The sequence below is a fragment of the Lagenorhynchus albirostris genome, chromosome 7 (genome assembly GCF_949774975.1).
Source record: "Lagenorhynchus albirostris chromosome 7, mLagAlb1.1, whole genome shotgun sequence".
Taxonomy (NCBI): Eukaryota; Metazoa; Chordata; class Mammalia; order Artiodactyla; family Delphinidae; genus Lagenorhynchus; species Lagenorhynchus albirostris.
In genome coordinates, this window is record NC_083101.1 from 103,718,156 (window position 1) to 103,731,809 (window position 13,654).

General features: G+C 49.8%; 1 protein-coding gene across 9 annotated transcripts in view; it reads left to right on the forward strand.

The window, feature by feature from the left end:
- Positions 1–331: 331 nt before the first annotated feature.
- The window catches only part of PTK2B (protein tyrosine kinase 2 beta), a 130,088-nt gene continuing 116,765 nt past the window's right edge, over positions 332–13,654 (forward strand). For 7 of the 9 annotated variants that reach the window (XM_060155739.1, XM_060155741.1, XM_060155743.1 and 4 more), the window contains exon 1: positions 1,750–1,908. The gene's annotated coding sequence lies outside the window, so the exon portion shown is untranslated. Of the gene's footprint in view, positions 366–1,740; positions 1,909–13,654 lie in introns of those variants that run through there. The other 2 variants (XM_060155740.1, XM_060155747.1) reach the window with 2 other exon arrangements.

A 13,654-nucleotide genomic window follows, 5' to 3' on the forward strand; every position in this document is an offset into this window, starting at 1 on the left:
ATCACGGGGCACCAGACTCTCCACAATTCACGCAGGTCCCCAACCTTCCCACTGCTGGACCTTCATCACCTCATTCCCATGCACAGGAAGACGGATGGGCCACCTGCTTGCTGACACCCTCTGACAATCTTCCTCACAGAGTGGTCGGTTGGTGCCTCATCTTCCCCCATATGTCCCCTGCTAACTCCAGTTCACCCCATCTGACTTGCCTTGTCGCCCAAGCCCTAGCCAGGGTCTCCCTCGATACCTACTTGTATGTCTTCTCACTGCTTTGCAGACCCTGGCATTACCTGGTGCTGAGAACACGGCTGATCGGTGGACGGGATGAACAAGTCAGAGCTCCAGCAGTCCGTGAGCTCCGTCAGGTGGGTTGTAAGTTACCCTGAGTGAGTGAGTGGGCCCCAGGCACAGAGATTCTGATTTTCAGTAGACCTGGAGTGGCATCCAGGTATCTGCTTTTTTTTTTTTTTTTTGGCCGCGTTGCTTGTGGGATTTTACCACTGGACTGCCAGGGAAGTCCCAGGTATCTGCATTTTAAAAGCTACAGGTAGTCCACTGATCATACTTGGATGAACACTGATTTTCTGATTTTGTGGCCTTGGACATGTTCATCTTTTAATCTCGGTTTTCTTTTCAGAAAATGGGAAGAATTAAAGGAAACGTAAACATAGATGAAATGTAAACTGAGTGCTTCCTTAGCGCAGTGGTTGGCGTTTAGACATGCTCACCAAATGCTGGCTTTTCTCCTGGGGTGACCCGTCTGCTGAGTTTGGGGTGGGGGTGAGAGTCTGGGGGTGAGTATAGTGTATGCAGGGCTGTCACATGTGGCTGCACAACGCCAGGGGGCACCACCGTCAGAGACGTCTTTGTGAATAGCATCCTCTAGAACTGTGGGAGATCCCAACCCTTCACAGGATACAGAATGAAGAAGTTTGGGGTGAGGGCTCTGGAGAGGAGCCCTGAGGGTGTGGGGCAACACTGTGACACACCAGCTTTTTGACCTTATGCTAAGCCCGGTTCACCTCCTCCTACTCAGGAGAAAGTCTGGAATCTTTCTAGTGATAGGGAAAGGGGTTGCTAAGTGCCTTGACTCTCACTGCCCTGCTGGCCTGAGTGAAGAGGTAAACCAGCCTCTTGATTTAGGCAACAAACCAAGTGGCCTGATGTAGAGATGGGGTGAGAAAGGCTGCCCAGTTTCTATGCCTATTCTTGTGCCTCTTGTCCTGGCTGGTACAGCGCAGGGACCTGGTCCGTGGTAAGTTCAGGCCCCTCGACCAGTTCTGCTAAAGCTCCTGGTGATATTCACCTGATTTCTGGCGCCCCCAAAAGGGCCTGGGCACTTTAGGGCTTGAAGAGACCGGGAGGGACACTGATGCTGAGAGCGCGACAGGCAGGTGAGTCTCCAGCTCTGAAACATACCTGGGGGCTAAGAGGAAACGCCAGCCTCTAAGTGTGGCCTCCCAAAGTTTCCAAGTGGACAGGAAGAAAGAGGGAGGGGTGGTAGGAATGGGGGCTCAACTGCTCACGGGGGGCGGGGGCGGGCACAGAACAGCAGAAGACCCCACCTAGGGTCGGGGCGTGGCAGAGATGGCCCCCCATCTCTGGGCACATGCAGCTCCGGAAACTGGCGGCGGCGTCTATTTCAGAGTTTATGGTAAGAGGCTGGAGCGGCACACGCTGGGCACCGCAGACAACACACCCCACCCCTTAAGGAAGTGGGGAGGAGAGCAGCAGGGGTGTGGTTAAGTCGGAGAAGGAGAGGGGAAAACACAAACCTGTCAGCGCTGTTTCTCAGCGGAGGCCTCCGGAGCCGCCGCGCACCCCTTAAGAAGAGCCCCTCACCTGCCGCCGCCCCGCCGCACCTGGCCGAGCCGAGGAGCCGCCGCCGGAGTCGGCGCTTCGCTCCGTGTGAGTCCCCTCCCGCGATCGCAATCGGGGCTGAGCGCCCAGCCAGAAGGTGGAGGCTGGACGAGGCGGGAGGGTCGGGGTGACTCTGGGATTGCGGGGACCCGGACGGGACCGGGAGCCGCGGACCCAGAAGTGGGCGCTGCGGCGTGGGGCGCTCCCGGGGCCGGCGAGCCCTCCGCGAAGGGAGAGGGATTCCATTTTTGGAGTTAATTTGAGACGAAAGGGTGTTTTTCCCTCTTAGTTCTCTTATCAGACAGGGGAGGATGGGTGGGGGGAGCGGCTGATGGGAGGGCACAGAAAGGCCGCCTGCCTCTAAAGGTCAAGCCAGAGAGCTTTCAGAATCCAACTCTTCAACTGCTGCCTTAGAGCCTCTGCCGCTTCCTCCTTTGCCCCCTGCCGTGCCCTTCAGCTCGCCCACCCTGCTCACATTCCCACGCACACCCCACTGCGCTCCCCGCCCCCCAGAGGGCATCTTCTGAATCAAGCGCCGACTGGAAGCAAGCAGGGCTCTGCAGGGGGGTAGAAGCAGAACTCTGTGCGTGCGTGTGTGCGCGTGCGTGTGTGTGTGAGTGCCTGTGTGTTGTGGGGACTAAAGTTAACGCTCGCTGCCACCCCGGGTCTTTGTGACATTACTTCGGAATGCCCCTAAAGGGTTAAGTTCTGTGCCGCCTTCTCCTGTCAGGCTGTGCGTGGGCAAAGCCTTGGGTGGGTGAACAGGCAACATATGGGTGCTGTTCTGAGCCCACCGAGCCCCACCACCTGCCCTAAACGTCAGCCATCTGACACTTGCGTCTCCCCACACGCCAAGCTTGGAGCTCAATCCAATTAGGCTTCTCCAAGGGGTCAGGGCGGGGAGAAGGAGAGCCGAATTTTGGACACACAGGGGGCATTCGCCAGGGGCGCTCAGAAACCAGAAGAGGAAGAGCTTTCCCCCGACCCACAGCTGGACGTGAGCCCTCGGGGCAGTTGGTTCGAAAAGATCAGGGGAGGGACACAAGGAGGCTCCTCCCTTGAGGGCAAGGAATGCAGGTGTGGACCTAACCCCAGCCTTTCACAACTCCTCTGGGGGAGGGCGAAGAGGAAGCAGAGACAAAAAAGTGTGTGAAAATGGAAGGAGGGAGGGAAGTAGTCACATGGAGAGAGCAGCTCTGGCATGACACTCTGCTCTCATTCCTTCATTCAATAAGCATTGGCTGACTTCCTACCTGAGGCCAGGTGCTGGCGCTGGGCATGGGAGACCAGGGTGCGTGGGACCCAGCCCTGCGCCCCGAGCAGTGCCCTGGGGAGGGAGGGAACAGGTGCTGACCAGCCCAGTGCTGGGGGCTGTGGGTGGAGCCGGTCAGTGTGTCCAGGAAGGCTTCCTGGCAGAAGTGACTCTAAGTGGAGACCTGAAGGATTGGTAGAATTAGCCTGGGAGGGAAAGAGGGGCATAAACGGCATAGGGCACAGCAAGTACTGAGACCTGAGGCCAGAAGCAGCGGGATGAACCCAGGAAACTGAAAGTAGCTCTGGGTGTTCAGCACGTGGAGAGTGCAGGGGTGAGTTGAAGCTGGAGAGGTGGGAGAGACAGCTCCAGAAGGGCCTGCTCTGGCTGCCATGGCAACTCCTGTCACTTGGGCCCTAGAGCCAGCAGCCTCCGACTTGACTCAAGGGTGCGGGGCCGCCAGATTTAGCAAATGACAAAGTGAGAGAGTGGCATGGACAAGTATACACTACCAAACGTAAAATAGATAGCTAGTGGGAAGCAGCCGCATAGCACAGGGAGATCAGCTCGGTGCTTTGTGACCACCTAGAGGGGTGGGATAGGGAGGGTGGGAAGGAGGGAGATGCAAGAGGGAAGAGATATAGGAACATATGTATATGTATAACTGATTCACTTTGTTATAAAGCAGAAACTAACACACCATTGTAAAGCAATTATACTCCAATAAAGATGTAAAAAAAAAGAAAATACAGGACACTCAGATTTGAATTTCAGATAAGCAATGAATATTTGTCAAGTATAACTATGTCCCGTGCAATCTTTGGGGCATACTTATACCAAGACATTATTCACTGTTTATCTGAAATTCAAATTCAGCTGGACATCTGGTATTTTATCTGGCACCTGTCCTCTAGGGGGAAGCTGAGGATGCTACAGTGCTGGGAAGTGAAGGGTAGGTAGTGCCCAGGCACCAAGGGAACAGTCTCAGGACATATTATCTTTTTTTATTATTTTTAAAAATTTATTAATTTTTAATTAATTTTTATTGGAGTATAGTTGCTTTACAATGTTGTGTTAGTTTCTGCTGTACAGCAAAGTGAATCAGCTATACATATACTTATATCCCCTCTTTTTTGGATTTCCTTCCCACTTAGGTCACCACAGAGCACTGAGTAGAGTTCCCTGGGCTATACAGTAGGTTCTCATTAGTTATCCATTTTATGCATAGTATCAATAGTGTATATATGTGAATCCCAATCTCCCACTTCATCCCACGCCCGCCGCCCAGGACATATTATCTTGTAACCAATCCTTCTAGATTCCACGTTGGGGCTCCTTCACTGATTGAGCATGTTATTTCTTAAAATCAAAAGAAAGACAGTTCCTTGCCTTTGGAGCCCCGTGAACCTGGATTCAAATGCCAGCTTTGCCACTTGCCTGCTGTGAGGCCTTACGTAAACCACTTCACTCCTTGGAACCCCAGAATCTCTTTTCAGAAATGAGGATAAGAGTATCTGTTCATTCAGGTTGTGGGGTGGATCCGTGGTAACGTATGTAAATTGCCCAGGGAGTGCTGAAGAAAAAGTGGTAGATATTAATCTTCCTAGCGCTTTCACAGGGGTAACCAAAGTAGCATCCCTGAAGTGCTTGGGGCTTGTTTATTTGTTTATATTTATTGAGCACTCAGAGGTTGCAGGGGAAGTACGTGGCGGAGGTCCTTCTCCTAGTGAGACAGTGGGTTGGCTCCTGAGCAGAGAGGGAGAGCTTGGGTCAGTTTTTCAGCTTTGTCAATGACTTCCTTCCCAGATGCCCTGGAAGACGCTGGGGAAGGGGTGGCCATAACTCAAAGTTGAATTAACTGAAAGGAAATGTGAATGAATTAGAAGGGAGAATCCAGGTAACACACTAAGCACGACGGACACAGACAAATGCACCATAAAATTTAGCTGTCAATATTCCCATTTTTATAAGGAGTACCTTATTAGAAAAATAGAGCTCAGGGGTAGAAGAAGTAAGGATGCCTTGTTTTCACTTTAATGGGGGGCATTTATAAGAGCGAATTAGGGGGCCTCCTAGAAGGGAACCTGGAGGGAGTTAAGAATTTGTTAAGAGAAAGAGGAAATGGAAAGTGTGTTTCCCTTGTGGAAACCACTGGGTTACAAATGGTCCCTCTTTCCAGTGGCTAAATCTCCCCACCCCCCTGCCCAGTGGTAAGCATTTTGTCCCCAGTTCTTTAGAGCAGCATTTGCCACACAGTGTTCGGAGAAACTCTCTGCCATGAGGTAGTTACAGGTGTTGCACTGGTGAAACGCTCCAATGAGCCCACTCTCGGAGATTCGTCCTGCGTATTTGTATGATCAAGGCTATGGTCAGTTCCTCAGAAAAGACACCTGTATCGCTGGACTTACTAGCATCCCCTAAATTTGACTGTAGACCCCTTGTAGTGGGTTTGGGGGAGACCTGCTACCGTCTCAATGGAAATGGCACTCCACTCCTACTGACTGTTGATGTAGGTGCAGTTCTGGAACCAAAAAGATCTTTCTGCGGACATTACTCATCCCATAACTCTAGCCTGGACTTAGTAGTGTCCAATTTACAGAAGATCTTCAGGGACCGAAGCCCCTGTCCCAGCATCGCTCATCCCTCACAGACACAAACCCCCACTTGTGTCAGCCTAAATCTTCCTACCACAGTTCACACCCATTTCCCATTGTTCGGAGGACCCTGGAAGAGTATGTCCCTCAGCATGTAGCCCTCCAGGGTATGGCAGTCATTCCATGTGTTCTTAATATTGTTAAGGAAAGTACAATTGAGGCAGGCGAGGGGAGGAAGCGTCCCTTGGGTGAACCCCGAGTGGTAGGTGTTCTATTCCTACTTTTCTCCCTGCCCAGAAGGCTCATAGGCTCGGGACTCTGTGGCCCTGGCCTCCCAGATGAATGGATCTCTGAGGTGGCCGGAATAAAGATGGACAATTGCTGAGGTCCTTGGGCAGAAAGGGTGGTATTAACAGAAGTTCTTGCTGGCTCCCCGATCAAGAATTTCTCTTAGACTCTGGGCCAGTTCTAGGGTAAAGGGGGAAGAGCAGGGAGAGTGGTGAGAGTCTCCAAAACATTAGCGTGGTTGGTGGTCCAGTGGTCCAGCGCCCGGACTCGGTCAGTCAGCCTGGGTTCCAGCTCTGGCTCTGGGTCTCATCGTATGACCTTGGCTAAGTCGTGTAGCCCTCTCTTCCTCGTCTCTGAGATGATGACAGGGCTTTTTGTGAAGGTATACCAGGAGTAATATTCCAAATATCAACAGCCACTAAGGCGTGGGCAGGGATCTAACAGAACTGAGCCTGCTGTGCCGGTGGTCACAGGGAACCTAGGAGGTGGACGAGGCAGGCAGGCAGTCAGGGCCCTGGCGGCGGGGGTGGGGGGGTGACATTTACAAGCTTGGGTGGACTAGTCCAGTATTTTAATGTCCCAGATGGCCCTATGCACCGCTTAATGACCTTGGCTGTGCATAACACATCCAGTCCTCTTTCAGGCACACAGTAGGCACGCAATGAATGTAGCTCTCCTTGTCATTCTGTTTCATACTTTGAGTTGCTCTGAGCTGGTGGGGAAGGGCCATTTTTCCCCCCCTGGGGAAAAAGGCCGTGTTTTGAGGGGCAGAAGTAGGCTTCTCCTGTGCATCAGGTACAAGACAGAATTTGCTTCTTGCCCCCAACCTGCATCCCCACGCCCCACCCGCAGTGCACTGTGTCTGTGACAGCCGGGCCTGATGAGCTCTGTAGCCAGCAAAGAGCCTTTCTACTGCTGCCCACCAGACACTGGAGTCCGCACGGCCACTGAAGGCGCTCGGAGGGCTGACAGGCAGGGGGAAATGGTGGCTTCGGCTTCCGGGGTTCTAGGCACCCAGCACGAAGCTCTGAGCCATGCGAGGGGGCGGCAGTGGGGCAGGGCGCAGCTCTTTTGAGTCACTCTGCCATTTCCCAAGGTATAATTATTACTCACGATGACGGTTTGATTAAGAGAGCAGGCTGGAGACTGCGTATTCCGATGCACTTTTTACCTAGACACGAGGCGTGGGTTGATAGGAGTGCAGGATTTTGTCTCCAGGTGACCCTCTAGGTGGGCTGCAGATGGGCCGTAGACCCCACCCAGCTCTTACCTTGCCCAGCACTAAAGGCAGTGGTCAACGTGATTAGAGCTAAGCAACCACCACCAAGGCCATGGAAGGGGAGCCTTCCCCTTTTCTATCCTGGTGACAGTTCACTAACATTTTCCTCCTCTCCCGTCACCTTCTTCCCTTTTTACATCCTGAAATCCACCCATGCAGAACCTGGCACCATCGCTCACTGGACAGGAGCTCAAAGGAATGTTCTCGCCCGGAGTTCAGTGCTTGCTGCTGGGTTTAGTTCTTGACTCGTGGACTAGTGTCCCCTTCAATAGGCCAATTGTCCCAACAACTTTGAGGGCCCCAGGACCGCAGTCCCCCTGTTTCATGCCCTTTCCTTCTCTAAGGGTCTTCCAGCTGCCTCTCAGACTCCCCAGTTGTTGCAGTCCCACTGGGACACATGTGGGCCCATTGGGAATTCTGCCCTGAGTTCGGGTTTTGCTCTTCTGGGGGAGGGGTACCACTTCCCACTGGTGAGGGAACCGTCCTTCCTCTGGTCCCTGCCACTGGGAGCATCACGTGTTTTCCTGGTTTCTAAATAAGTGTCAACTGTCTCGTCCTCCCCCGCACCTAGCCTCAAGCACTCTCTTTGTTCTTCCGGAGCTTTGGGGGTGAGAACCCAGCTCCTCTCCCTGGCTCAGGTGTACACTCTCCCCACCCCCAGTTCCAGCTCCAGGCAGGTTACCAGAGATCTGATACTCCAGCACCTTCGAAGATGCTCTTACCGGCATCGGTTTACCTTTGGTCTGCTATATACGTAGATGCTGGGCACGGAAACATGGCCATGTCCATTTAGGCAGCTGTGAGTGGCTGTCCCGAGCTGAAGTTCTCAAGCCCCCAGCTCAGTGCTGGCAGATTGGCAGGCTGGGTGAGTGGACAGACGGTCAGGGGTCAGGAGACACGGCTTTGGTCTAGATTCTTCCAGTTGCTAACTGTGTGACTTTGGGTAAGTCGCTTCACTTTTCTCATTTGAAAATGAAGAAATAGTACCGCATCCCTGATAGGGTCGTTGAGAGAAACACTTGGCTTATGTGAAAATGCCTCTTAAAGCACTGCCGGGCAGGATCCCTGGAAGGATGAAGAGTTTGGGTCAGAATGACGTGGTTTGAGTCTTGACCTGTCACTTTCTCCTTGGTTGACATTGCCTAGTTATGTAACCCCTCGGAGCCTGAGTTTTCTCACCTGTGACTCATTCTGGGCATTTGTTCAATATTTCTCCCCTCCTTCAGCCCCCTCGTCGCTCAGAGTATATAACCTTTCCCCGCGTTTGAGGGACTGTATCTGTCCTCAATGAGTTTACAGTCTGCTTGGGGATGTAATACATAAAGATAAATAATGGTAAGACAAGATGGGGACTTTTGGTGCCATAAAAGAGGCACCAATAAAGTGCTATATGAGGTCAGAAAACAGAGAGAGTTCTTCTTTCTGGGTTGTCTTGGAATGCTTCTTGGAGGAAGGGGCATTTGGAAAAGCTCCCAAAGGATATCTAGCGTATGGCCACGGAAACTTGGAACAGTGGTTGTGGTCAAAGAGTAAATAGAAGGGAGGTGGCGAGGCATGATTTGAATGACTCATTTTGGCTGGAGCCAAGAGTACCAAAGGGCGATTAAGTTAAGGGTGGAAACTTACATAAGCCTCAAACATGGTGGCTGAAGGGATTGGACATCATTCTGAAGGCTGTAGGGAGCCACTGGACTTTATTCTAAAGGCTGCAGAGAGCTCTTGAGATATGAACTTGGGTGAAGGGGGCATGATCAGATTTGGGCAGCAGTGTATAAAGTGGATCAGAGAGTAAAGAGCTTGACCTCAAAGGAGGGGCATGTGGGAGTCTCAAGAGTCTGGATAACTTCTGTAATCTGGGATGATTTGTGGGTCCTGGAGAATATCTGCTGGTCAATCAGAGGCTTCTATGTTCTCTGAGTTGAAATTGGTCCTTACATGGATTTAAAAGATGTAGGGTTTATGGGAGCATCAAATTGTTTAGGTTATGTAAGTAATTTGTCATTGCCCTTAATCTTCTCCTTCCTCTGTGTTCTCAGTTCATAGGTAAGCCCTTTCCCATGGACCTCATCTTTGGTAGCAATGCACTAAGTGTCAGCCTGTCTAGAGGTCTCATGGCAGCCTCTGTATAGCAGCCTCCTGGAGAGTCATGCACTTCAGTCTGCCGCCCCCTTATCCACCGTCGTCAGTTCAGACAACTCCTGGTCTCCCCCTCCTGTCTGACCCTCCTCCCTTGCTTCAGCTCTCCACTTCCAAGAATCTGTAAGAGTAACTCTAAGAGTTTCCACTTGAGTAACTCATCTTCAATGTTACAAGTTGAAAACTAAACTCATCGTTTTCTTACACCAAACTGTCTCCTTCTGGCATCCCTCCTGTTCATGAAGTTGTAGTTCTCCCAGACACTCAGGTCAAAAACCTTGGAATTATCTTCCCTTTCTCCTCTGCTTTTATCTTACCCATCACTAATCCTGCAAATTCTTTCTTCATGCCTCTCATTCCTTCCCTCCCTTTTCCATGCCCCTACCCTAGTCTGACCCATATTACCCAATATCACCTGATGTTACCTAAGAGCCTCTCCTTATTTCTAGTTCCCTCAGAAGCTCCTGTGCCTCTAGGCAAATCCAGATCCCTTGCATTTACTGTTTAACGCCCTCTGTAGTCTGACCTTCATTTACCTTCTCTTCTTACTTCCCCATACTTTCCAAACTAAGCCCTTCACCCCAGCTAGCCTGGTCTGCCCACTGGTCTTCATCAAACCTCTGCCTAAGTCCTCTGTCCTGCCTGGACCACCTAGCCCCTTCTACCTTCTTCAATCAGACTCCTCCCCCAGGCTCAGATCAAGCCCCTCCCACTCTTTTGTTCTTCTTCCAAACTCCCTCAGATTCCAAGGATTGGGGATTCCTTGTGCCTCCTTCTTTACATGCTCGTGCCTGGCTCCCCAGGGCCAGATGTGATCTTCCTCATTCCCTGTGCCGGGCTTCACAACAGCCAGTTGCCACAGAGCAGGACCGCATTCTCCCCCAGGTTCGGGATGCTATCCTGGCCTCTTGGGGCGTGTGGAGGTTTCCTAGAGCCCAGAGAGAGGGAGTGGGCGATTTAGAGCGGGAGCTTGATACTCCCTTTGCTGAGCTACTCCTGTGTCTAACCCATTGGATCCTTGCCTTCTTCTCCCCCCTCATCCTCCTGCTTCTGGAGCCCCTTCTGGCCAGGCTGAATGACAGGAGAAAAACAGGGAGTAGGAAAAAAGGCAGGGAGCCTTGGTAGAGGGTGAAGTCGCTTTTGGGATACAGGAGAGAGATTTGCAAGGCAGAGGTTGGCAGTTTTTAGTGACCTGGACTTCCACCCACCTGTGCACAGGCCTGGGGCTTGCCGTGGTGGCTGCACTCTGAGCTGTCCAGAGGGTGGCCCTCCGTTGTCCCCAGAGTGGCCTCTGAACCTTCTCCCTCTTTCTTTACCTGATTCTCTGTCTAGTAAAACCCTTCCTGTACCTGTTTGCTAAACGCTTAGCTGCCAACCTGTGTTCACTCCCAGGGAGAGGTGTGGCGACAGAGAGAGCGCTACCCAGGGAGCAGACCCAGGAAGTCACTGCTCTGTCACCTTCCTGCCATGCAACCTTGGGTGAGTCACCTGGGTGGGCCAGTTCAAGCCTCAGGGTTTTCATTTGTACTTAGCATAACGGGGTTTGGGACTTCTTAACTAGAGGAGAACTTTCTTCGACATGGATCTTAGGTTAAAGCCCAGTGTGTAAACCAGGTTAAAGTAGATCTTGCCAGGGTTGAAGCGGGGAGGGCAGGTGCCTGCCAGGCCCTCTGTCCTTTACACAGTGACCCCTGGACCCTCCTGCCTCGTGGGGGGACCAGATCATCTGGGATCCTCTCCAGGCCTCCAATTCTTGAAGCCCTCATTGTTTATGAGTCTAAACACACATACACTGGAGAATGGGTCTAGATGCAAGTAGATTCAGTAAAGAATGATATCAAAATAAGGAATACAACCTGGGGCATGGCGTGTGTATGTGCCAGGGGTGAGGGGGGATTGCATACATGAGTGCCCTGGGAGAAGATGCATAATTTTCACCTCTGAGCAAATGCACATGTTTACGGGAAGAAAGTCCAAAGCTTTCATCTGAGCTCCAAGGAACTTACGGCCCCACCAAATATTAAGAACGACCCACAGGTTTCGTAATCAATTTTACAAACCTTTCATAGAAATGACCTCAAACTTAAGCTCCGTTTTAACTCGGTTGAACTAGGCTGTAAGCTCTGTTGAGGTCAGAACTGTGTCTGTACTTAGAGTCAGAGGGACAGATGGTGCCTGACAGTTGACATCTGATATATACACGTGTGCCTCCTGGTAAGGAGGATTGTGTAAAAAACAGCTAATGTAAATCTGTAAACATTTCAAAATATTTAATATGATTTTAGCGACGCATGTTTTAAATCACATACTATATAAAATAATACATTACATTTAAAATATGGCTTTTCCCCAACTCTCCCTGTTTATGAAACAGCCAGCGCCTGACTCACATCTTGACATCAGTGCCCTTCTCATCGCTAGAACCCCTTTTTGAATCATCTGTGTTCTGGCTTATATCATTGTCCCTACAGTCTAAAGAGAGTTTGCTATTTCTTATTAACCCAGCAAGTGTTTATTTATATTTTTTAATAACAGTTTTTTGGAGATAGAATTCACATACCATAAAATTCATCCTTTAAAATTGTACGATCCTGTGAATTTTGGTATCTTCACAGAGTTGTGCAACCATCACCACTATCTAATTGCAGGATTTTTTTTTAAATCACTCCGTCACTCCTCATTCTCCCCTCCCCCCAGTCCCTGGCAACCACTAATCTACTTTCTGTTTTTTGGATTTGTTTATTCTAGACATTTCATATAAATGGAATCACGCAACATTGTGGGTCTTTTTGTGACTGGCTTTTTAATGCAATGTTGTTAAAGTTTACCCATGTCGTAGCATGTACTGGTCCTTCATTCCTTTATATTGCCAATTAATATTCCATTGTATGTATATTCCACATTTTGTTTAACCATTCATTAGTTGACGAACACTTGAGTTGTTTCTACTTTTTGACCATTATGAGTAATGCTGCTAGGAATATTCACGTACAAGTTTTTGCACAGGCATATGTTTTCATTTCTTAGTTACATACCTAGCAGTAGAATTGCTGGCTCATGTGATAACTATGTTTACCATTTTGAGTAATGGCCAAACTCCTTTCCATAGCAGCTGCACCACTTTACACTCCCGTCAGCAATGTGTGATTGTTCCCATTCTCGTTAACACTTGTTATTGTCTGTAATTTTGAGTTTAGCCATCCTAGTGGCCATGAAGTGGTACCTTGTCTTGGTTTTCACTTGTATTTCCCTAATGACTGATGATATTGAGCATCTTTTCATGTACTTATTGGCCATTCATATGTCACTTTGGAAAAATGTTTAATCAAATCCTTTAGAAGGTATTTCCTTTTGATGTCTACAGTATAACTCCTTAATGCATTGCTTTTTGAAAAATGATCTTTTACAAAATTCAGCACTTATAATTGTGAGGCCATGCCCCCAAGCAAAGTTACTGAATCTATATTATAGTACCGTGCTTCCTTTCTTAAAAAAACAATTCTATCAGGTGACGTTTGTAAGCAGCCCAAACTAGCATTTATTATAGTGACGTCGGGCTAATATTTTTTCCCAGGCCGTATATTTTTGTTCAAAGTAGGGTAATCATGAGAGCAGCCCATAAAATGAAAGATTCTAAAAGGGCTAGCATATAAACTTCCTGTTTTTGTGACAGATAATTTGGGGAGGGGAAGAGCATACATGATATTGAAAATAGATGGATGGACGAATAACTTTAGGAATAAATGAATGAATGCATGAACAAAGGAAGGAGTGCAAGCTGGTGAGACAGTCAATCAAGCAACCACACCAATCTGTCCCTTTTTATTTCGTCTTTATTCCCATGGAGAAAACCAGCTAATAAAGACTAATAAAGACTCTTTATTAGTCTTCTCTAAAATGGGAGAACCAGAGTCTGCCCAGTTTCTGGAAGTGGTTGAGAAACGCAAAGACCACATAACGTGACTGAGTGGTTGAGGGTTACAAATTGCTGGAGCAGGACCTTTAGGGATATGATGTGGTACAAGGCTTTTCTTGGGTTTGCCCCATTCAGGCCTCGAGTCCACTGCTGCCCTTCCCACTAGCGTGAGGACTCGGGGTATCCGGCGCTGGAGGCCTTTCCCCCTCCCTTCTCGGGAGTGGGACAGTCTGACCACCTCAGAAATCACACTCCCTAGGGATTCACCAGCAGATTCCTCCGAGAGGGACTGCCCTGTCCATACTTCCCCTCCAGTCTTCTCTTAAGAA